Genomic DNA, 22,494 nt, shown 5'->3' with positions numbered 1-22,494 from the left:
AATAATAAGACACTATTTTTGTATTCTAAAGCATCTCAAGGTTCAGTGCTAAATAAGAAGCAAATAGTATTTTTAGAAATGGAAGATCCCAGGCAGTTGTGCTTAACAATAAATCACTGATGGGCAATAATTCCAAATTTCAGAAGACTTTATTAAACTCATGGTTCTATTCACAAGTGCTTGCCCATTGACACATGAGCACGCCCACTCTCCCGTAATTCCTGTGGACAACTGAGAATGGCTCCCTTGGATCAAAGAGAAGCAAGGGTTATGCAGGGGTGGTTTGGGAGAAATGCCTTTCTTTTTTTTTTTTGAGTTGGAGTCTCACTCTGTCACCCAGACCACAGTGCAGCGGCCGCTCCCGGCCACCTCAGCGTCAACCTGCTGATCCTTCCGCCTCAGCCTTCTAAGTAGCTGGAACTACAGGCGCGCGCTACCACGTCCAGCTAATTTTTTTGATTTATTGTAGAGATGAGGTCTCGCCAAGTTGCCCAGACGGGTCTCGAACCTGCGGGCTCAGGCAATCCACTCACCTTAGCCTCCCCAAGCGAGGGATTACAGGCTGAGCCACCGAGCCCAGCTTTAAATTAATTTTTAAAAAAGACAATGGAAGCTATAACCTACTGGCTTGGCATCCATCACCTTCCTTCAAAATGCCCAAGAGTTTTTGCTTCAGAAACAGCAGGACTACCTTCTCCAGGCCTTTGCATGTGCAGTCCCCTTACCCGCCACTTGTCCCCTGGGCCAACTCTATACCTATTTCAGGACCAGCTTGGTTTCGCCTCTTCTTCTGCTTTCCTGAACTGTCCCAAGATCTACCAGGAAAATGGGCACCCTGGCTCCTTCTCTGATCCCTCCCCTCATGTCCCTGCCACTGTCCAGTCTCTTTTTCACCCCAAAATACATTATGTACCTCCTATTTGCCAGGCACTGTGCCTGGGGATATATATGGTGGTGAACTAGACAGCTACAGTTCTTGCCTGCACGGAATTTACAGTCTGGCGATGCTAATTTTGTTTTGTGTATTGTTGAATCCTGTGCCTGGCACAGAGCCTAACAGAAATAGTCCCTCCCTAAAGTGAGATGAGTAAGTGACTGGGATACCTGGAGGAGGGGCAGAGGCTGGGTGGGGAAGACGAGGCAAGTGGACTGTTGGGGCTTTTTCACAGAGCAGGGGCAGGCGTCATGGGTCTGCCCGGAGCTCATCCTCAGGGCTTTGCAACAAGCCTGGGAGAGGACCCAGCTATCCAACCGGTGTGGTTTCACCTAGATAACCCTCCCCATCCACTTTCCTCCTCAGATATCAATTCCTGGTCGGTCACTCGGCCCACGAGACCCTGAAAATAGATTTAAATTATTGCTTTATTTCCCATCCAGCTCAGGGTGTTGATTTATGCTGCCCAAACAATCAAGCCTTTATCTCAGTCACCCAGCAGCATTAGCAGCGATTTATCATGTTTTGCTTCTCCCTTTACCACCCCATGCTGGTGCCTGTTGGTCATGCCCTTCTCTTCTCAGAAAGATGCAACAGCAAGTGGACATGAACAGTAATGGCGGCAAAGGCCAGGGTCGCTTCCTGACAGCCTGGGGCAAGGGGCCAAGAAGGTGCTTAACCTTCTGAGGTTAAGTACAAGACCCTCTTAGCTCTTGAAAGGGTGGAAAGACTCTACTCTTGTACTGCTAGGGTTCTCATCCCAGTTGTGCTATTAGCCAGCAACCTCGAGCAACTCATTTTCCCTCTCTGAGCTTTAGTTTCCTCATTGCTGACCCTCTCTGACCACTGATTCCCAGCTGGTCTGTAGGAAAGAGCAAAGACAGCTTGTAGAGGGTCGCCTTATAAGAGCTTCGGGTTTAGCTCTCTAAAAACTTACCCCAACCAAGCTTACCTCCACCCCGTGCACTCTCACTGAGATACACTGTGACCATGAACTCTGCAAAACCAGCCCACCTGTCAGAACAGGTGAGCACGCCCACCTAGCCCAAGATGGGACAGCCTGGGGAGCTAGAAGAAGCCAAAAGTGCCAGGTGAGTCTAAGACTTGATGATTTGACCAGAGTAGGAGTTCAGATCTGGCCACTTGCCTGGCTGGTACAACCTGAGAGCTAAGAATGGATTTTACATGGTTGAGATGGTTGGCGAGGGAGAAGAAAACACCAAAAGAAGACTATTATTGTATGACACAATAAAATGACATGAAATTCAAATTTCAGCGTCCACAAATAGAGTGTTTTTGGAAGATGGCCACGCCCACTCATTCACGTATCGTCCACAGTGGCTTGCGCACTGCCATGCAGAGTGGAGAAGTTGCCACACAGACCTTGCGGCCCTCACAGCCTGAAATATTCACTCTCTGGTTCCTAAGTCTGGCAACCCTTGGGCTAGATGAATGGTGACACCAGACCTCCCCAGCCTAGATATGGCCCAACATCAGGCTGTGTCATTTGATTTCTGTGTGGTTTGGTGGGGGGAGAGGCCTCCTCGAGGCGCCTGGGGGAGAAAAGATCACCAGCTAAAGAAACCGCCATGGGGGAACACCGATAAGAGTGCTGTATCAGCCAGCTCGGTGCCTCGGTCTGGAATCCCAGCACTTTGGGAGGCCGAGACGAGTGGATTGCCTGAGCCCACGAGCTCGAGACCAGCCCGGGCAGCTTGGTGAGACCTCGTCTCTACAAGTAAATCAAAAAATTAGCCGGGCATGGTAGTACGCACCTATAGTTCTGGCTACTTGGAAGGCTGAGGTAGAAGGATCGCCGGAGCCCAGCAGGTTGACGCTGGGGTGGCCGTGAGTGTGCCACTGCACTCGAGCCTGGGTGACAGAGAGAGGCTCCAACTCAAAAAAAAAAAAGAGAGCCACCTCTAGTGCCATGCCTGAGAGGGTTGATCAGGCTGGCCCCTGCCACACTGTAGGGCCCAAAAGCGGCCAAGGCCACTGCTGTGGCTCCTATACCCACCCTGCAGGTTCCCTGGCTCCCAGTCGGCTCTCATGACCGCCCTCCACCCGCACTGCCCCTCTCCCTGCTCTCGTGTTCCATCCTACCCACCCCTCCCATGCCTGCCTCCTCCATGAAGACTTGCCTCTCCCCACTGTCAAGGGCGCCACCCTCCTCAGAATGCCCTCAGCGCTTCATCAGAACTCCCGCTGTATCTCTCATCATTTCCTCCACGGGGACAAAACATTGGTTTCACCTCAGGCTGGTTCCAAATGACTGGAGGTGGCTTCCTGTATTGATAAGGATTGGGAGGCTGGTTGGGAGCTCAGCAAAAGAAAAAAGACCATCATGATCAACCAGCAATGGCTGCCATGAGCACGGAAGGGGGAAGGCCCTGTCTGGGCATCTTCCCTTCCCCACACTATGCTGCATTCTAGGCACTGATTAACAGGTTTAACCCTCGGCAAACTGTCAGCTTCTGGTGGGCAGTGGCCATATCTACCCCATCCTAGCACTCCCACGGTGCCAAGTCCAGTGCCTGGCATGGAGCTGTCCTCGGGGCAGGGCTGGGGTTGCTGCAACTATTGATGCCCTGAAACCAGCCCTTTCAAATGCCCCCTGGCAACTGGACTAAAACACACTCCTGTTTTGCACACCCCAGGACAAGCTTGCCTTACCAATGCAGACCCAGAAGGAAACAAGGGGAAGAGAAGTGTGGTTCCAACTTCAGGGAGGAATCCTTGGCATTTGCATAGCAAACAACACCCAGGTGAGGCAGTGTGTCAACAAGGCCCAGCTCAACAACTCCCAAGCCTCAGCATATTTTAAATGTTTGCCACATGCCAGACATTAATATTTTAACGGCTGCACGTCCGTGGCAGGCGGAGCAGCGTCCGGAACACAGCGTAAAAATTGAGTGATAATAGCCTGCCCGTATGTGAGGTCAGTGGGGCATTGCAGGCGACGGCTCCAGCCTCTCTGGAAGCCACGCACACACCCGCCAGCCCTCCCCCCTGCCTGGGGATGGCAGGGCTCTCTGCTGAATGGCTGTGGATGGGCTGGGCTCTCAGGGCCTGAATGATCCAAGGCAGGTCCCGGGACCTTTCATGAGGCTCCATCTTGGGGGGAAAAGGTGGTTAAGTGTATGCAGGCGACCATAAACTCAGTTGCAGCAGATCTGCGGTGCCTTTGTCCAGGAATTCAGACAGCTTTGGCTCTCTGAAATCCAGTAAGAGTTTTCTGGGGGAGAGGGGGGTGTGCCGCAGTGGGGAATGAGTTTCCTCACTGGTAGAATTAATCATGGAACTGGGAGATTCCTGATGTCCTTTAAGATAGAAAATATGTGGCTCAGGAAGGTATATGACCCTAGTAGATATCACTCCCAGTTTTCCTTTTTACAAATGCACACAAACAAGATGAACGTTTAAAAAAAAAGTTCCCCCATCCTATGAGACCTTAAAACACCCTCTTTGGTTAGAAAGTCTTAGAAGATACTTGTTACTGCAAATTGGCCTCTAAATCCCTTAGTGAACCAGTGTGGGAATTACAATGACAATTACTTGTTAATAACAACTAGTGTTTAATGAGTACTTCCTATGTTCCAGGTCAGGGGTCGGCAAACTTTTTCTGTAGAGAGCCAGACAACATACATTTTCAGCTTTGTGGTCCATACTCAACTCTGCTGCTGTCAGTTAGAAAGCAGCACAGACAATACTTAAAGGAAAGAGAGGGGCTGTACTCAAATGAAAGTGTATTTACGAAAACAGGCGGTGGGGCTGATTTGGCCCATGGGCTCTACAGTGTGCTAAGTATAATCTCATTCAATCCTCATAATAACCCTGGGTGGGAGGATTGTTATATATCTGGTTTTCAGAAAAAAAGAAATTCAGGGTCAGGGCTAGGTACCTTGCCCAAGATCACAAAGTTAATATATAGTCTAACAGTTTTTCAAACCATGTAACTATACTGCTCTATTTAAGAGTCTTGTAGGATTAATAATGGCTGACCTTTATAGAGTGCTTATAGGGATCAGGCACTGTTCTGAAGGCTTTATTTAATCCTTACAATTCTATTCTTACTTACATTTTACAGATGAGAAAACTAAGTCTCCAGAGAGGTGAAACAACTTGCCCAAGGACACATAGTTTATCAGTGGCAGAGCAGAGGTCTGAGCCTGGGTGGTCTAATTCCATAATCAGTCTTAACTGGTTAACTCAAGGCTTTCTTTGGAGGCAGTTCAGGGGGCAGAGAGAGTCCAAGGGCTCGGGCCTCTGCTATACCATTCCCTCATCACTGGAAAAATATAAGATTCAACTCCTCCTCCTGTCCCCACCTGTCCCCACAATAGGTCACCAGAAAAAGAGTCAACTGTGCTTTGCAGCCTCTTCTGAAATACGGGGTTTCAGAGGCGAAAGGACGTGAAATCCGTATATGAAAGGCCCCTCAGTCTGCCCCCTCAGCCTTCTCCAGCTGCCCTGATCAAGTCTCAATCAATTAGTTCCTCCTGGCACAGGCGCTGGAGTTCTGTGCACCGTGGAGGGACAGAGCCCCCCACCCGGCCGCCTGCCCCTGCCGAGTCAGCACTGGCTTGCCCAGAATAGGAGCAGTCAGCCGCGCGCACACCGCCCGCACAGGCCGTGCATAATGACACCCAGGCATCCAGGTACGAAGCAGATAGCAATTTTCCTTTTTACTTATTGGTGCAAGGCGAGTCAGAGAGCCTGACAGGGCCCCAAACAAGCTGTCAGGAACTTCTAATTAGGGTTGAACGGCATAAAGAGTGCACACGCCCTCCCAGCCTCGGAATTAGCAGGACAAAGTACTGAGATCGAGTCAGACAGGCTGAAAGAGAAAAGCCTCAAGAGGGGCTGGAAGGGGAGGGAGACCAGGGAGCCAGGGACTGAATCACGGGGTGAGCCCCAGCTTCCCGGTCCCTGGAGCAGACTCCATGATGCCTACTTGCCCTCTCACCCAGGACTCCAAGAGAACGTGTGAATGAAGGGGAAAAAACTGGACCGGTTTCTTTCTACCTACAAACGCCATGCTTCTCCCTCCTCACTCCCTAAAGAATTTGCTGAGTCCCAGAGAGGAGCAAGACGGTGCTTGAATCTTGGACTTGAATCAGACAGACCTGGATTCAAACCCCGGCTCTTCTGCCATCCAAATTCCAGTTTCCTCATCTGTAAAATGGTGAATAGCAAAGCAGTAGTGGTACTTACCTTCCACAGGTGTTGTGAGGATTAAATGAGAGAATTTCTGCAAAGTACTTAGCACAGTGCCCAATACATAGTAAGTGCTTAAGAAATAAATAGCAACTTTTGTGGTAATTGTTACCAGCAGGTGCCTGAGGCTATATTGAGCCCTGCATTAGGGACAGGCATAGCCTTTGTCCTCTAAGGAGTGTCCTGAGGAAACACTGCCTGGCCCTCACATAAGCAATCTCATTAAATTTTCATCCTCAATATTTGTCCAAGGTAGATGTTATAATCCCCATTGTACGGCTCAGGAAACTGAGATGCAGAGAGGTGAACTAATCTGCTCAGAACCTTACACTTAACAAGTGGCAGATTCCGGATTCCAATGCTGAAGTTACTCATCATCACAGTCACAGCCGCCATTTTTTGCACACTTCTAACGCACCAAGCATGATCCTAAGCGAGCTATGTGTTATTTCCTCCTTCACTGGCCTAATTTTAAACAGCCTGAAGAGCTAGAAAGAGCTTCCTTACACTGAGCCAGAATGTGCTGGAGCGTCAACCCAAAGGCCCTGAGTCTTCCCGTCGGAGACCCACGCTAAGTCCAGCCCCGTTCAGGTGCCAAGGACAATAACTTCCCAAGCCTGCCTCCAGTTATTCCACCCCGTCCTGAAGAGCTGGCACATTAGTCAGTCAGTCATTACATTCGGGGGTTCCCGACTCCACCTTCCTGACCCCCTTCTTTGGCCCAGACCTGTTCCATTTTGTCAGTGCCCCGTTAAAAATGTGGAACCTGGCCAGATGTGGTGGCACATGTCTGTAATCCCAGCACTCCGGGAGGCCAAGGTGAGAGAATTGCTTGAGCCCAGGAGTTCAAGACCAGCCTGGCAACAGAGTAAAACCTAATATCTCTACAAAAAAAAAAAAAATCAGAAAGTTAACTAGGCATGGTGGCACCTGCCTATAGTCCCAGCTACGCAAAATGCAGAAGTGGAAGGATTGCTTGAGCCATGATCATTGTGATCATGCCTCTGCACTCCAACCTGGGACACAGAGTGAGACCCCCAACTCAAAAATCAAACAAATCTGTGGAGCCTGACCTGAGTAGACAAATCTGTGTTTATAAGTATTTTAAAACACATCATGTTCCTTTTCTCTGTTTTAAAACTCACACCATTCTTAATGTTTAAAATGTAAATCATTTGTTCTTTACCAAGAACATAGAAGGTATAGTAATTTCTGAAGAAAGTTTTATTTTGATCTTGAAAGACCTACTTGTTTTGTTTTTGCGGTACTATCAGGGTAAGCGTCAATTCTTACAAGTAGAATGCAAGGTTTACTTTCAGCATCAGGTTCTTCTCTGCTTTGTAACCCCTGACATTCTTCCTCCTTGATTCTGCTAACCACCCTCCAGACCCTTGGAAGGATCGTGGCTCTATAGGAAAAACTTGAGAGTGGAAGCCAGAAGGCTTCTGTCCAGGACTCCAACAGAAATGTATTTCTCTAAGTCAGGCACAGAAAGATAAATACCACATGTTCTCACTCATATGGGATAGCTAAAAAAAGTTGAGCTCACAGAAGTAGAGAGTAAAATTGTGGTTATTAGAGGCTGAGAAGCCTACAGGGGAGGGAAGACAGGCAGAGGCTGGTTAATAGTTACCAAGTTACAGCTAAGATGAGGAAGGCAGTCTTGTGTTCTGTAGTGCTGGCAGTGGCTCAAGCCTGTAATCCCAGCACTTTGGGAGGCCAAGGTAGGGGATCGCCTGAGCCCATGGGTTCGAGAACAGCCTGGGTAACTTGGGGAGCCCTCATCTCTACAATAAATCAAAAAAGAAAAAAATTAGCCAGGTGCAGTAGCGCGCGCCTGTAGTTCTAGCTACTTGGAAGGCTGAGGCGGAAGGATCGCCAGAGCCCAGCACGTCAATGCTGGGGTGGCCGCGAGCATGCCGCTGCACTCCAGCCTGGGCGACAGAGTGAGACTCCAACTCAAAAAAACCCCCAAAACACAATAATTTATTGTCTATTTTATAAAAGCGAGAAGAGAGAATTTTGATTGTTTCCAACACAAAGAAATGATAAATGTTCAAGGTGATGGATATGCTAATTGCCCTGCTTCGATCATTATACATTGTATACATGTATGAGGTATGGAAATATCACTCTGTGTCCCTTAAATATGTATAATTATTACATGTCAATTTAAAGAAAAAAGAAATAATAAATTAATTAGCCGAAACATGGAGCCTGGTGCTCACAGCTCTGGACTGGTTGACCTGTCACTACCCAAAGCTCTCCTGGGAGCCTCATTATCATCACCCTGTTAGTGCAGGCCAAGATGTAGCCAGCCAAACTCCTATGAGTTTTTCAGACATGCTGCTGACAAGGCTCACACCCCATCCTGTCTCAATACATCTTGATTCTAGAAGCAGTTCGCAGGTATTCCTATTAGATTTCATCTCATGTTCTGCCTGTACTGCTAAGCCATTGAAATCACTTTGTACCATGTTTCTTTCTTAGAAAGGGGTTAAGAGCACAGGCTCTGGGCCAGATGGCCTGGAGCTGAATCCTGGTAATCTACAAATCACTACCTTAATCTCTTAGTCCTCAATTTCCTCATCTGTAAAACGGGAATTACAATATTACCTACCTCATTGGGATACTAGAAAAATTAAATGTTATCACATGGGATACGTTTAAGAAAAGTGTCTCGCACGTGGCAAGTGCCGTAGCATGGTACCTGTTATTATTTTTCTGTTATTACTACTACACATGGTATTTATTACCCCTTGTAGTTTTCACAGATTCTATCAGAATGTCCTCTACATCTGCATCAAAGTCGTTGATAACACAGGGATCCCCACATCCTGAGACAACATTCTCCATTTTGACCTCATCCCATGAGGCATTCATTCCCTTTGGTCTGTTCCAAATGCTCCTTATTGGATATTATCCAGGTTACAAAAATCCAGCTTGTACACAAGGCCTGCCATGGGAGGTGATGACTAAAATCCTCACCCTATACCCAGAACATTCTTTTGATCTACTTTACCAACAAAAGAGAGGTTTGTTCGTCTGGCAGGTGATGAATGTGAACCCCTCCTGATATTTGGTGATTGCCACTAGCTTCCCCTTGGGGCCAAAATTATCCATCTGCAGTTGTTCCAGAAGCTTGCCCAGGGCTGGTGTGGAGCTCATCCGTGGAGTGGATGGTGGCTTTTCCCCCTTGAGAAGAAGAACAACACTTGCCTTTCTCCCCACTTACAGCCCTCTCTCCGTTCTTGCCCTTCCCAAAAGAGGTTGGTAGGGATTTAACAGCTTCATCATCAGAGTCTCCTCTCGGCATTCAGGAAGGAGGAATAAAGGGACCAGAAGACACACCACTGAGCATCTCCTCCCATCTCTGCACCATCTTGGGATCCCTTGGCCCTGGTCTGTTCTACCTTTCCTATTCCAACCATCCTTCTCAGACAGAGAGGAGGGAGCAAAGTAGAGCTCTCCGTGCAGTCTGTCCTTTATCTCCCAGGAGCATGACACCAGCTGCGCTGATCAGCAACCCTGCCCTTTCTTCTTCTTGCTTCAAAAGCAACTTGAAAAGCCCCCTTTTAAGGCTACAACAACATTTTGTCCCCTCCTACCTCACCCCATCTGGAGTTTCGCCTTTCTGACCTTTGTCTTATAGAGAGCAATACACTAACCCAAAGACCTTCCAGTCTGCTGAGAATGTGACTCCCAGGGGGCGGGATGCTCACTGCCTAGACCACAGGGTGTGTGGCTTGGACCCCTGGTCCTGCTGGTTCCTCACTGCATGAGACAGAGGATAGAGTTCTGGCTCAGAGTGGGAAAGAAGCGTGAGGAAGCCCCGCCAGGAAGAGGGAGCAGGGGCTGTGTGGAAGGTAAGGGTGGGAGGAAGGAGGGACCCTGCCTGGGGCTGACACGCAAGCCTCATGTGGTCTGTCCACTGGCATATACTTCAGCTGCCCGCTCCCTGGGCCCTCCTGCTACTCTTTATTCATTAAAATGCTCAGATGCCGACTAACTTTATTTGCTCAGTATTTATTTCGCCAGCCTTGAAGCGGGAACAACAGGCAGCTTGATTGAAAGGTTGTCTGGTTTCATTGTGGCTCCTGTAAGTAATTCTACAGACTCGGTGGAAATGGTATTTTATAACTTGCCAGAGCAGATCTCCCTTAGTGAATTGGAATAGATATCCTGCGTCACCTAAGCTGTCTTCTCCCTAACGTCAGACCTCTGAGAATCATCGCCCTTCTCTGGGCCCCACAACACTCTCTGCATGACACATCCCTGCTGAGGGGAACATGGAAGTCTTTCTGGAACATGCCGACCACCACCCACCGCCCCACGACAGGCACAGTGGAAAATGGCCTAGAAATGCAGTGGGAGGACTCCTTGCTAGACCTGGACTCATTCCAAGGGGCAAGACACTGGCCTGGAAGGGGAGGGCAGAGAGAATGTGTTACTTGTCTCTCTGGATGTCCCCAAAGGCCAGATTGGTAAAGCTGGGGTCACTCTTGCCTGGAAAAAGGGAAGGCCAAGATGCTTTCTGGAGAGCATTAAAAATAGGAGGAATTAGTTTCCCCAAGCACTTCCCCTGCCTCGCCCACCAACAGTGACTGATGCCCTCTGAGAAACTCCATAGGCAGAGCTCCTTCCCCAGGCATAGCTGGGCAGGTCTCCCTGGATGGGAGGCAGGTTGCGTCTGGGCCCTCCACCCTGCTGTATTCCCTCTGTCTGCTGTCCTCTGAGAGAAGGGGCTTGTTGGGCACCACAGAGCTGCCCCCATGCCTCAGGGCTCTCAGCAAGCTCAGAAGGCACCCACCACCTATTTGTTACCCAAAGCATCTCCTTTTGCAGGGGGCTTCGGGAGGTGGAGGCAGGGCAGAGGAAGCCACGATTCCTGCCCCTGGATCCGTTGATCAAGGCTCTGAGCACAGCCCAGCAATCCCCTTTCCTTACTATTATGACTAAATCAAGTTGGGTGATTTATTTCCCACTTATCTTTCCCGTTTCCGCTCCCTGTCCGATTCGCACTGTTGAACACACCAGAGTGAAAACATATCATCCGTTCCGATCAGCTGCTGCTCAGCCCAAAAACGCACCCCTCCTGCTGCCCTGAAGGCAGAGAGATCTGTATGAAGAAGGGGCCTTCCCTGAATTTGGACACGGAGCTGACCCCAGGTCCCGGCTCTAGGGTGGGCAGGTAGCTGGAGCCGGCCTCTGAAGAATCAGCCACATTCCCCAAGGCCTCACACATGGCCTCCTCACCTGTTCTGAGCTACTGCAGCCTCTCCAAGGGGCCAACATACCAGTTCCTAGGCACCCACCACCTGCCCCTGGGCCCATATCGAGGGGACAGAAGAGGCCACCTGTGCCTGATATCCTCAGCCCTGGTCAAGCAGCCAGGTCCACCACCCTCTCTGATGGGCCAACTCCAGGGGGGACCACAGCTCACAGACCACCACCCTCGAGGGGCAGGACAATGTGGAGGTCAAGAGAATTTGCTCTGGGGTTGAAACACTTAGGTAAATTGCTTGGTTTCTTTGAGCCTCCGTTTCCCCATCTATAAAAAGGGTATTAACGCCTACTGTTGTGTGTGTGTATGTGTGTGTGTGTATTTAAATGTCAGGAAGTAGCATTTAAACCATTAAGACAAATATGCTGTGTGGGGGAAGGGAGAGGAAGGACATCACTCTGGGGCAATGTGTTGTGAGTATAGGAAAAATCACTTGGATGACTTATTTATATTTCTTTCATATTCTATTTTTATATTTACTTGTAGAACTTTAAGGCCAGTGGATCACTCCTGACCCAAGCAAAGGGCACGAGGATGTTGTTTCTGTGTTTAGAAAGGCTGCCACCACCCCAGATGTATTTGGCCATGAGGAAGGCAGAGCCATGTATTCAAGGAGCTCAAGGGGCTTCTGGGAGGGAGGAAACCAAGACCCCAACTCTTTCTCTGAATGTCTGGAGTTAAAGCCACTGTTGAGTAAGCTAGGGTGGCACTGCAGATGGCTTGATGGTGGGAAAGGACCCCATAGCCCCCAAAGGGGGACTCAGAGTGAGGGCTGGTGGCCTGTTCAACCACCAGCATGGAGCTGTTCTTTGGGAATGATGGTGGGATGGTGACCTTGGATCCATGGTGGGGAGGCTCTGAGGACTGCAAGGGAGCTGGACCAGACAAGCAATCCTGTAAGGACAGGAGACATTAGAGTTACAGCCAAAGCAACAGCATGGCATATTGCACCCCAGGTGGCATGTAGCCTATCAGGGACATAGCATGTCACAGATGCGGGCTCCTGTTAATAAAGATGCCAGCTGATACTCTTTGAGGGTGGACCATGTGCCAGATTATTCCACACCTTTTACATTCATTGATTCATTTAACTCTAGCAAAAGCATATTAAGTATGTACTACTCTTACTCCAAGTTTATAAATGAAAGATGGAGGTAGAGAGAGGTTAAATACTTTGCCCAAGGTCACACAGCTAACAAGTATAAAAGCTGGGATTTGAAACCAGGTTCACTTTTATCATTGCTGATGATAAAAGTTCTGCATCTCCATGTTAATTAACCCTGTGAAATGTTTTGGGATTAAAAGGATCCACAGATTATAGACAAGCTTCAGGAAAACAGTGGGTACTGCCAAGTGGCTGACAATGATCCCAGTGCCTTCCTTCTCTCCTTCCCTCACATTTTCCTCCTTCCCAAACAAAGCCTTCTCTCCAGGAAGAATGGATTCCCTCACTTACTCTAAGTTGGTTGTGACAGCTAAGTTTTAGCACATTACTTCTTCTAATGTATTTGTCTTTTACTGGGGACAAATTCTAAAGTCAAAAGAATGAACCAAGATACAAGTGATCTGAGAGAGTGCAGCCACCACCATGAGCCTCCTCAACAAGTCCAAGAGTGAGATGACCCCAGAAGAGCTGCAGAAGCGGGAGGAAGAATGATTTAACATGGCTCCACTCCTTGTGCTCACGCAGTCTGTCAAGAACAACACCCAAGTGCTCATCAACTGCCACAACAATAAGGAATTCGTGGGACATGTCAAGGCCTTCGACAGGCACTGCAACGTGTTTCAGGAGAACGTGAAGGAGATGTGGATTGAGGTCTCCAAGAGTGGTAAAGGCAAGAAGAAGCCCAAGCCAGTCAGTAAGGACCACTACATCTCCAAGATGTTCCTGGAGACTGTCTTTGTGGTCCTGCAGAGACCACTCATCACTGGCAAGTCAATCCTGCCGATAGAGTTCGCTCTCCCACCCTACAAAGACCTGCCCTTTGTGATGGGAAAAATAAAGTCCTGTGTGTTTTTCTAAAAAAAAGAAAATCAAAAACAAAAAATCAAGGAACTAACCTCTAATTGTAGACTATCAGAGTCCAGCAAAGTGAGGGACTACCTGAATGCAGGATCAAGAATTCCTGCATTCATGTATTTGAGGGGCTGGCATTCAAGCAGGGGAGACAAACAATTGATTAATCAACCACAGGACAAAGCAGTTAGTGTTACAACAAGTTATATGCCAAGAATAGTGGGCGCACAGGTGACATGAGGGGGCTGGATGAGTGGAGGGGAGCTGCTAGGGAAAGTTTCCTTCCCAAGAGGATATCTGAGCCAAACCTTAAAGACAAGGGGCTCAGAAGTGATCATTCTCATTGTCATCAGCTCATGTTTCTTGGGGTGATAAGGGAAAGATGGAGCCAAGAGAAGTAAAAAAGATTATTGAAAATAAATTAATAGAATTATTTAGAAGGAAGGAGCAGAAATTTTCTGCCTCCAGGGAATCCTGACATCAGAGTGGTTGCTTAATACTAGCAAACTGAATTCAGAAGCATATAAAAAATATTGTGTACTATGATCAAAGGGGATTTATCCCAGGAATGCAAGGTTAGTTTAACATCAGAAATTCAGTAAATGTAATATACTACATCAATAGAATAAAGGACAAAAACCACATGATCACCTCAATAGACACCAAAAACAAAAAAGCATTTGACAAAATTCAACACTCATTCATGATAAAAAACACTCAACAGACTAGGAATAGAAGAAAATTTTCTCAACCTTATAAAGGAAATCTAGGAAAAACCTGTAGTTAACATTATATCTAATGGCAAAAGAGTAGATGCATTTCCCCTGAGCTCAGGAACAAAACGAGAATATCCATTCTCATCACTTGTATTAATATTGTACTGGAGTTTCCAGCCAGGGCAATTAGGCAAGACAAAGAAATAAAAGGCATTCTGATTTGAAAGGAAGAATTAAAACCATCTATCTCTATTTTTAGATGACATAATACTTTATATTTTAAAAAGCCTCAAGGAATTCACTAAAAAATTGTTATAGCTAATTAATGAGTTCAAGCTTGCAAGGTACAATATCGACGCATAAAAATCTACTGCATTTCTATACACTAGCAACAAACAATCCAAAAGTGGAACTGGAAAATAAATAATTTAATTTACAATAGCATCAAAAAGGATTAAATATTTAGGAATAATTTTAACAAGAGAAATGCCCACTTTATACTCTGAAAACTATGAAACATTATTTTAAAAAATGAAAGATTTACAAAAATTGAAAGACATCCAATGTCCATAGATTGAAAGACTTAATATTGCAAGATGGAAGCATTCCCCAAATTGATCTACATAGTCCCTATTAGAAATCTAGCTAACTTCATTGTAGAAATTGATAAACTGACCCTAAAATTTATAAAGAATTGCAATGGACTAAGAATGGCCAGAACAATCTTGAAGAAGAACAAAACTGAAGGATTCACATTTCCCAATTTCAAAATTTACTACAAAGCTACAGCAATCAAGATAGTGTGGTATTGGCATAAGAGTGGGCATTTAGATTAGTGGAATAGAAATAAGAGTCTAGAAATAAACTCTCACAATTAAGGTAGATTGATTTTTGACAATGGTGCCAAGACCATTCAATGAGGAAAGATGAGTCTTTTCAACAAATGGTGCTGTGACAACTGGATATTCACATGCAGAAGAATGTAGTTGGACCCTACCTCACACTATATACAAAAATTAACTCGAAATTGATCAAAGAACTAAATATAAGAGCTAAAAACATAAAAGCTCTTGGAAGAAAACATAGGTATAAGTCTTCATGACTTCAGATTAGGCAATGGTTTCTTAGATATGATACCAAAGCCAAGCAACAATGAAAAGAAACACACACACACACCTGGATTTCATCAAAATTTGAATTTTTGCACTTAAAGGATACCATCAAGAAAGTGAAAAAGATAACCCATAAAATGGAAGAAAATATTTGTAAATCATATATATCTGATAAAAGACTCGTCTCTGAAATGTGTAAAGAATTCTTACAACTCAATACTAAAAAGACAGCCCAATCTAAAAATGAGCAAAGGATCTGAAAGACATTTCCCCAAAAAGATATCTAAATTGCCAATAAACATATAAAAAGATGCTCAACGATATTAGTTATCAGAAAAATACAAACACCATGAGGTACCACTTCACGACCCTTGGGTGGTTGTTGTGGTAGACAAAATAATGGCTCTCCAAAGATGTCCTCCATCCTAACCCCCCAGAGCCTGTGAATATGTTACCTTATCTGGCAAAAGGAACATTGCAGATATGATTAAATTAAGCATTCAGAGTTGGGGAGATTATCCTGGATAATCCAAGTGGGCCCAGTGTAATTACAAAGGTCCTTTGAAAGAGGAGGCAGGAGAGTCAGAGTCAAAGAAGGAAATGTGACAAAAGCAGAGGTCAGAGTGACACTGGCTTTGAAGTTGGAGGGGGCCACGAACCAAGGAATAAGGGCAGCTTCTGGAGGATAGAAAAGGTGGGGAAACAGAATCTCCCCTAGGGTCTCCACAAAGACAGCGCTGCTAGCACCTTGAGTTTAGCCTTACGAGACTCATTTCAGACTTCTGACCTCCAGAACTGGAAAACAATCATTTATGTTGTGTAAAGCAACTAAGTGTGTGGTAATTTGTTACAGCAGCAAAAGGAAACTAACACAGGTGTAATAAAAAAAAAGACAAGCCGGGCTTGGTGGCTCAGCCTGTAATCCCGCGCCTTTGGGAGGCTGAGGTGAGTGGATTGCCTGAGTCCGCGGGTTCGAGGCCCGCCTGGGCAGCGAGACCTCATCTCTACAATAAATCAAAAAATCAGCCGGGCGTGGTAGCGCGTGCCTGTAATTCCGGCTACTTGGAAGGCTGTGGGAAAAGGATCGCTGGAGCCCAGCAGGTCGAGGCTGCGGTGGCTGGGAACGGCCACTGCACACCAGTCTGGGCGACAGAGTGAGACTCCAACTCAAAAAAAAAAAAAAGACAGAGTAACAATAGTTAGAGAGGATGCGAAGAAACTGGAACCTTCTCACACTACTGGTGGAAATATAAAATGGTGCAGTCACTTTGGAAAAGAGTCTGGCAGTTCCTCAAGAGGTTAAATAGAATTCCCGTGGATCCAGCAATTCCACTTGTAGGTTTCTACCAAGAGAAGTAAAAATTACACCTACACAAAAATGTATATACAAATGCTCATCATAGCATTTTTCATAATAGCCAAAAATTGAAAACAAAGCAAATGTCCATCAATGGTTGAACTGATAAATATAATGCAAATTCATGCTATAACATAGGCCTTAAAAACATTGTGCTAAGTGACAAAAGCCTTAAAGTGTATAATTCCATCTATGTGAATTGTGGAATAGGTGAAACTATACATACACAGATTAGTGTTTGCCTATGTCAGGGACAGGGATGGAGAATGACTGCTATGGGTACAGGGCTTCTTTTTAGGGTACTGAGGATGTTCCAGAATGGACCATGTTGATGGTTCCACAACTCTGGATATACTAAAAACCATTTAGTATAAACTTTAAGTGAGTGAAGTGTATGGTATGTGAATTATATCTCAATAAAGCTGCTATTTTTTTTAAAGGGTCACCTGCCCTGTTGTGCCCAGAGGAGGCGTTAATCACCCAAGGATCCTGGAGATCTACCTTAGCACACCAAGTCCAGTCGAAAGAACTGTAGGCCTCTGGTTCACCTGACAAGTGATAACTCCACAGCAGCTAGATATTCCCTTCCCACAGCCCAAGGTCCTCAACATGGGCATTGGAAAGCCATCCACAAAGACCCCTGCCCTTCTCTCTGTCCCTATCTCTCACTGTTCCAGGCGCACAGCACACAAGCTATAATTCTGAACCACTAAGGTCATCCATACACCCAGCTGCAACCTTCCAGCCTTAGGTCACACTTCCCCTTCTTTCTGTAAACTTCCTTGGTTCAACTCTTACACATCCTTCAAGACCTCACTCAGGTGTGGCTTCCCCAGGTGGCCACCTGAATCCCCAGATGCTGGACAATTTGTCCTCCATCATGCTTCCTCGGGTTTCCATAGTTCCTCGCAGGTAGCTCTGCCTGTCATTTAACATCACAATAAATCCAACTGTGAAATGTCTCTTTCACTACAGTCTGTAAGTTCCTTGAGAGCTGAAACCACCTCTTATTTATCTTTACAGCTTCAGTAGCTAGCAGTATCTGGCATATAGTAGGTGCTTGATAAATGTAGATGAAACAGCCCGACAGTCTAGTTTTCCAGACTGAAACTGGGCAGACCCAGCTGGGACACACAAGCGAGGAAGGAAAAGACCTAAGGACTGGGGAGGAGAGGGTATCTCAGCATGACCTCACAAGGTCAGGCTGGGTAGAGGGCTAAAGGGATGACTTTGACCTCTTTCTTCTCCTACTTCTCCACAGGTACTCCCCAGGAGTCATTAAGCCCAGGGTCAAAGGTGCTGTCCCCCCAGGGATATTTGCATGTAAACAATAGACTCTTGAAGAATGCAGAGCTTTGAAAAGAAGAACAGGAGAAAATTGAGCATCTATCATGCACAGGTACTGTGCTGGAAACGTTTGCATATATTACATTCTTTATTCCTTACAATAAAGTATCATTATTTCTACTTTTTCCCAAAATAAGAAATAGGCACAAAGAGACCAAGCAACGGGTCTAGGGTCACACCACCAGTGCTGTGGCAGGAGATGCATCCAGACCCAGGGTTTAAGGACCCTGCTGTCCTATCTCCCAAGCACAGTCCTCTTTCTGGTTCTGTTATTAACATGTTTCATAACCCGAGAGGAAGATCACTTCTTGGGGCCCAGTTGCCTCCACTGCAGAAAGAGGAGTTTGAGTGGCTCAGCCTGTAATTCAAGCACTTTGGGAGGCTGAGGTGAGTGGATTGCCTGAGCCCACGGGTTTGAGATCAGCCTGGGCAACTTGGCGAGACCGTATCTCTACAATAAATCAAAAATTGGCCAGGCGTTGAAGCGTGCACCTGTAGTTCCGGCTACTTGGAAGGCTGAGGTGGAAGGGTAGCTGGAGCCCAGTGAGTTGACGCTGGAGTCCAGTGAATTGACGCCACTGCACTCCAGCCTGGGCGACAGAGTGAGTCTCTGACTCAAAAAAAAAGGATCACCACAGCCTCTCACCTGGCTCTCATTTTGACTCTGAATGAAGGAGAAATTGTAAACATGGTGAGAGGTCTGATGGTGACCCTCTCAGGACTGCTCAGACCACACAGGTAGAAGGTCACCTCTGGGCCCACCTCCAACCCAGTCCCCAGACATAAGGACCAGACTGTCATCACCTTCAAAGGGTGATGACACTGGGGCTAATCTTACCTCTCTCCTTTGGGAAAGTGCATGGTGACTGCCCAGCTTTCTTGGAAGCCAAGTATGAAATCCAGAAAAAGCCAGAAATTATTATTATCATCATTATTATTGTTATTATTGCACGTAAATTGTGCATGACTAAGAAGGAGGGGCACATTTTCTTTTTCCAGATCCTACAAACATAGGTATGATAAAAAAAAAAATTATATGCTTGAAAACATGCACCTAGCACTGCCCTATGTTTTCTTCTAATTGTTCCCAGAGCCTCCAAGAGCCACATTTAAATAAAATGAAGCACTTATTATCTGCAATTAACGATTGCAGCAATTTATTTTTAAGTAGAAATATCATCATCATCGGGGTGAACTGGCAAGAGAGGAAGACTGAGAGGGCCCATGGCCCAAGGGGGAGGCAGGAAGGAGGCTCAGGAGAACAGTCAGGGACTTGAGACCCTGCACAATGGCTGTGGCTGGGCAGTAGGGTTAGAGAGCTGACTTGAAAGAGACCGTCTTAGCCCGGGACTCTGGGAAACTCCAAAGAGCAGGGGGGTAAGTAGGAAAAGGGGTTCAGGGCCAAAATTGAAGACCAGAGCAGTCAGCCCTCATCTGGTTCTGTATTGTGAAACTCCCGTTGGAAGAGCTTGAAACGCCTTCCCCATTTAGGCCCCATCAGTATCTGGCACATAGTAGGCTTTCTACAAATTGAGACTGAATCCTGAAGAAGCAGCCATCCGGTCATGCACTGCCTCCCTTAGGAACCTTCGGTGTAGGTGAGTGACAGGGCTCGGTCTCCACAGGTCTTTGCTCCCTGTGAATGGCTGCTTTGTCCCTGTGCCATGGGAGTGGTAGACTCGAGGTGGTGGCAGCCAGATCTGCTGATTGATTATGGATAAAACCTGCCAGTGACTGTTGTCCAGCCCACACCTCCATGCAGGAGAGTGCAGTCTGGTCCGTGATCCCTCCACAAGACAGGAAAGAAAGTGTTAGTTGGGGTGAGGATGGAGTAGGATTATTGCAAGAGATCCCTCCTAGGCCTCAGGTCCCAGGGGCCAATTGCATGCATGTATACATGCATTTTGTCTTTTAGGGGACCATCTGGGGAAGTTACTTCTTGGTCACTCCTCTTCTCCCACCTTTCCAAGTCACTGCCCAGTGCTCTCACTGTTGGGACACCCCCAAAGGCACAGGCTGAGACCCGATTTACTTGGCCCTGGGGAGATCTTTCCCTAGGAAGCAAGACTGCTTAAGGGCTGGGGGAATCCAGTGATGGAAAAGGTAGGGAGAGACAGCAGACCTGAGTCCCCTTCAGCCTCTGAAAAACTTGGGGGAGCCTCCAAAACCCCTGCTGGCCCCTCCCCACATCCTGAACTCTCCCCCTGACACAGACTTGCCCATTCCAAGCAAGCACCATGCTCTCGGTAGACTTGGGTCATCTCAGGCTCCTGATCAACTTCTGCTCTGATTTCAAGCCTTATGTAATTGTTAGTTCTTCCTAAAAGTCTTCTTAGAGCCCCCTCCCTGCACCCTGATTCTCTCCCCAGGATCTCTTTTTCCTGGGCGTGTGTTTGTCTGACATCTGTTTCCTGTTCTCTCCTGCAAACTCCAGGGGGCAGGGACCGAGCCTGTTTTGTTCCCCACAATCTCCCTGACCTGGCACATAGCTGGTGCTTCATAAATACTTGTGGAGTAAATGATCAGTGGACAGACAGATGAGGCAGGTGAGAGAAGTAACTTAGGAGAGCCAAGGCCCGGCTGGCATGCTTCTCTGGCTGCTCTGGCAGCCGTGGGTCGCTGAAGCCACCTGTAATGGAGATCCAGGTCAGGCTGTGGAGAGGCCCTCACTGCCTCCCTTACTCCATGCGGCTGTCCTTTTCCCAGGGGACCAGGCCATGTCACTTGGCCTTGCAGCATATCTAGGGAAGTGGAGGGAGAAGGTAGATGGACTGTCCTGGCCCCACAGTGGGCTCCTTTCCAGGAGATCACGGCCTCACCCTGGTCCCCACTGCAAGGTCAGAAGGGCTCTCCTTTCATCACAGGGAGGAAGGAAAACAGGAGGAACTTGAAGCCCAGAGACACAAAGCAGCGTGTGCAAGGCCACACAGGACCCTGTGGCAGAGCCACAAGGTTCATTTACAAAGGACTGTCATGTTCATGATCTTATTCTAATCTCACAGGGTGCATATTACTATCCTCATTTCACAGATGAGAAAACTAAAACTCAGAGAAGATGCGGCATTTGTTCAAGGTCACACAGGTTTAAAAGAGCAGATCCAAGACACCTGCCCCTGAAGAGAGTGGAGGCTGCGCGTGTTGGGGGTGGGGAGGCGGACAATCACGCCTTTAAAAAGAAACATGAAAAAATAAAGCGAGAAGAAGACTGGCCCTCCACAGAAAGAGCGGGGAACCCAAAATATCTTTTTCTTTTCCCAGAACGGCAGCCTGTGTGAGCCTGCAAGGCCCTCACATCTGTCTGCTCATGCAAAATGAAAGAGGTTTTGAAAAACAAGAGGGGCCATAATAAAGCACAGACTGTGCTGGGCCCGGAGCTGCGCCCAGCGGGTCCCGTCACTGTCATGACCAGGAGACAGTGGCCAGGCTGTTCCCACAGCCAAGCTCTCCCCAAGCCCTGGGGCTCCGAGAGAGGTGTGGACCCACACACACATTCCCATCAGAGCCGAGGCAGGAGTCAGGCAGCCCAGAGCCCAGCTATGGAGCAGACACCCAGATCCACAGTTCCTATAGCACTCTCCTGCAGTGATACCAGTCTTGCTTCTCAGAACCCAACCCCCATCCATAGGGCTCTGCCAAGTTCTTCCAGCAATCACAGGCTGGCGGTATCTCTTAATGGGGCTGTATTCGTTATCTACTGCCGCATAACAAATTACCCCAAGACCGTGCAGCTTAGAACAACGATCGTTTATAACCTCACAGTTTCTGCGAGTCCGGAAACCGGGAGTGGCTGAGCTGGGTGATTCTAGCTCAGGGTCTCATGAGATCCAGCTTCCTCATGTGGCTGCATCAGGCCTCAATTTCTTAGGACTGTTGGCTGGAGGCTTCAGTTCCTCACCATGAGGACATCTCCACCTGGCTGCTTGCAACACGATGATTGGTTTTCCCCAGAGCCAGTGATCCTTGGTGGGAACCCAGATGGAAGCCACAGTCCTTTATCACCAAGTCTTAGAAATGACATCATCCCTTTCGGCTCATAGACCAACCCCAGTACAGGTGAGAGAGCATTACCTGAGATGTGGATCCAAGGAGGGGAGGATGATTGGGGTCATCTTGGAGGCTGGCCACCAGGGGGGACCTCAGAATTCTGGGTGGGACAATGCTCCACCGTGTTTGGCATCCCTGGTCCTGCCCTTTGAATGCCAGTAGCTCCTGCCAGCCATTCTCCAGCTAAAACACCTTCAAACACACATTTCCAAATCTTCTCAGGACTGTCTATTCCCATAGAACTATTGTCCCCATCCCCTCATTTTATTGAAGAGAAAAGCTTTGGGCAGTGATGCAGAAGACATCAGCAACATGGCAGAGTAGGGGCTCCCCCAAACCAGATCCACAGTCCACCTCTCACTCGCTGTTGTAACATGGACAAGTTATTTCTTCTCCTTCAGCTTCCCACTCCTGCTCTGTGAAACGGGGGTAATAAGACCTAGCTTCCTGAGTTATGGTGAGAGGT

At 47.4% G+C, this 22,494-nt stretch overlaps 1 protein-coding gene and 1 pseudogene across 1 annotated transcript in view; one reads left to right on the top strand and one right to left on the bottom strand.

Moving 5' to 3' along the window:
• DSCAML1 (DS cell adhesion molecule like 1) overlaps window positions 1-22,494 on the bottom strand; it is a 348,081-nt gene that overhangs the window by 282,665 nt on the left and 42,922 nt on the right.
• On the top strand, window positions 13,024-13,458 carry LOC103255695 (annotated as a pseudogene).

Source organism: Carlito syrichta, unplaced genomic scaffold (assembly GCF_000164805.1).
Source record: "Carlito syrichta isolate Samal-C Ts95f unplaced genomic scaffold, Tarsius_syrichta-2.0.1 Scaffold288347, whole genome shotgun sequence".
Classification (NCBI taxonomy): Eukaryota; Metazoa; Chordata; class Mammalia; order Primates; family Tarsiidae; genus Carlito; species Carlito syrichta.
This window is presented reverse-complemented; position numbering and strand designations above follow the sequence as displayed.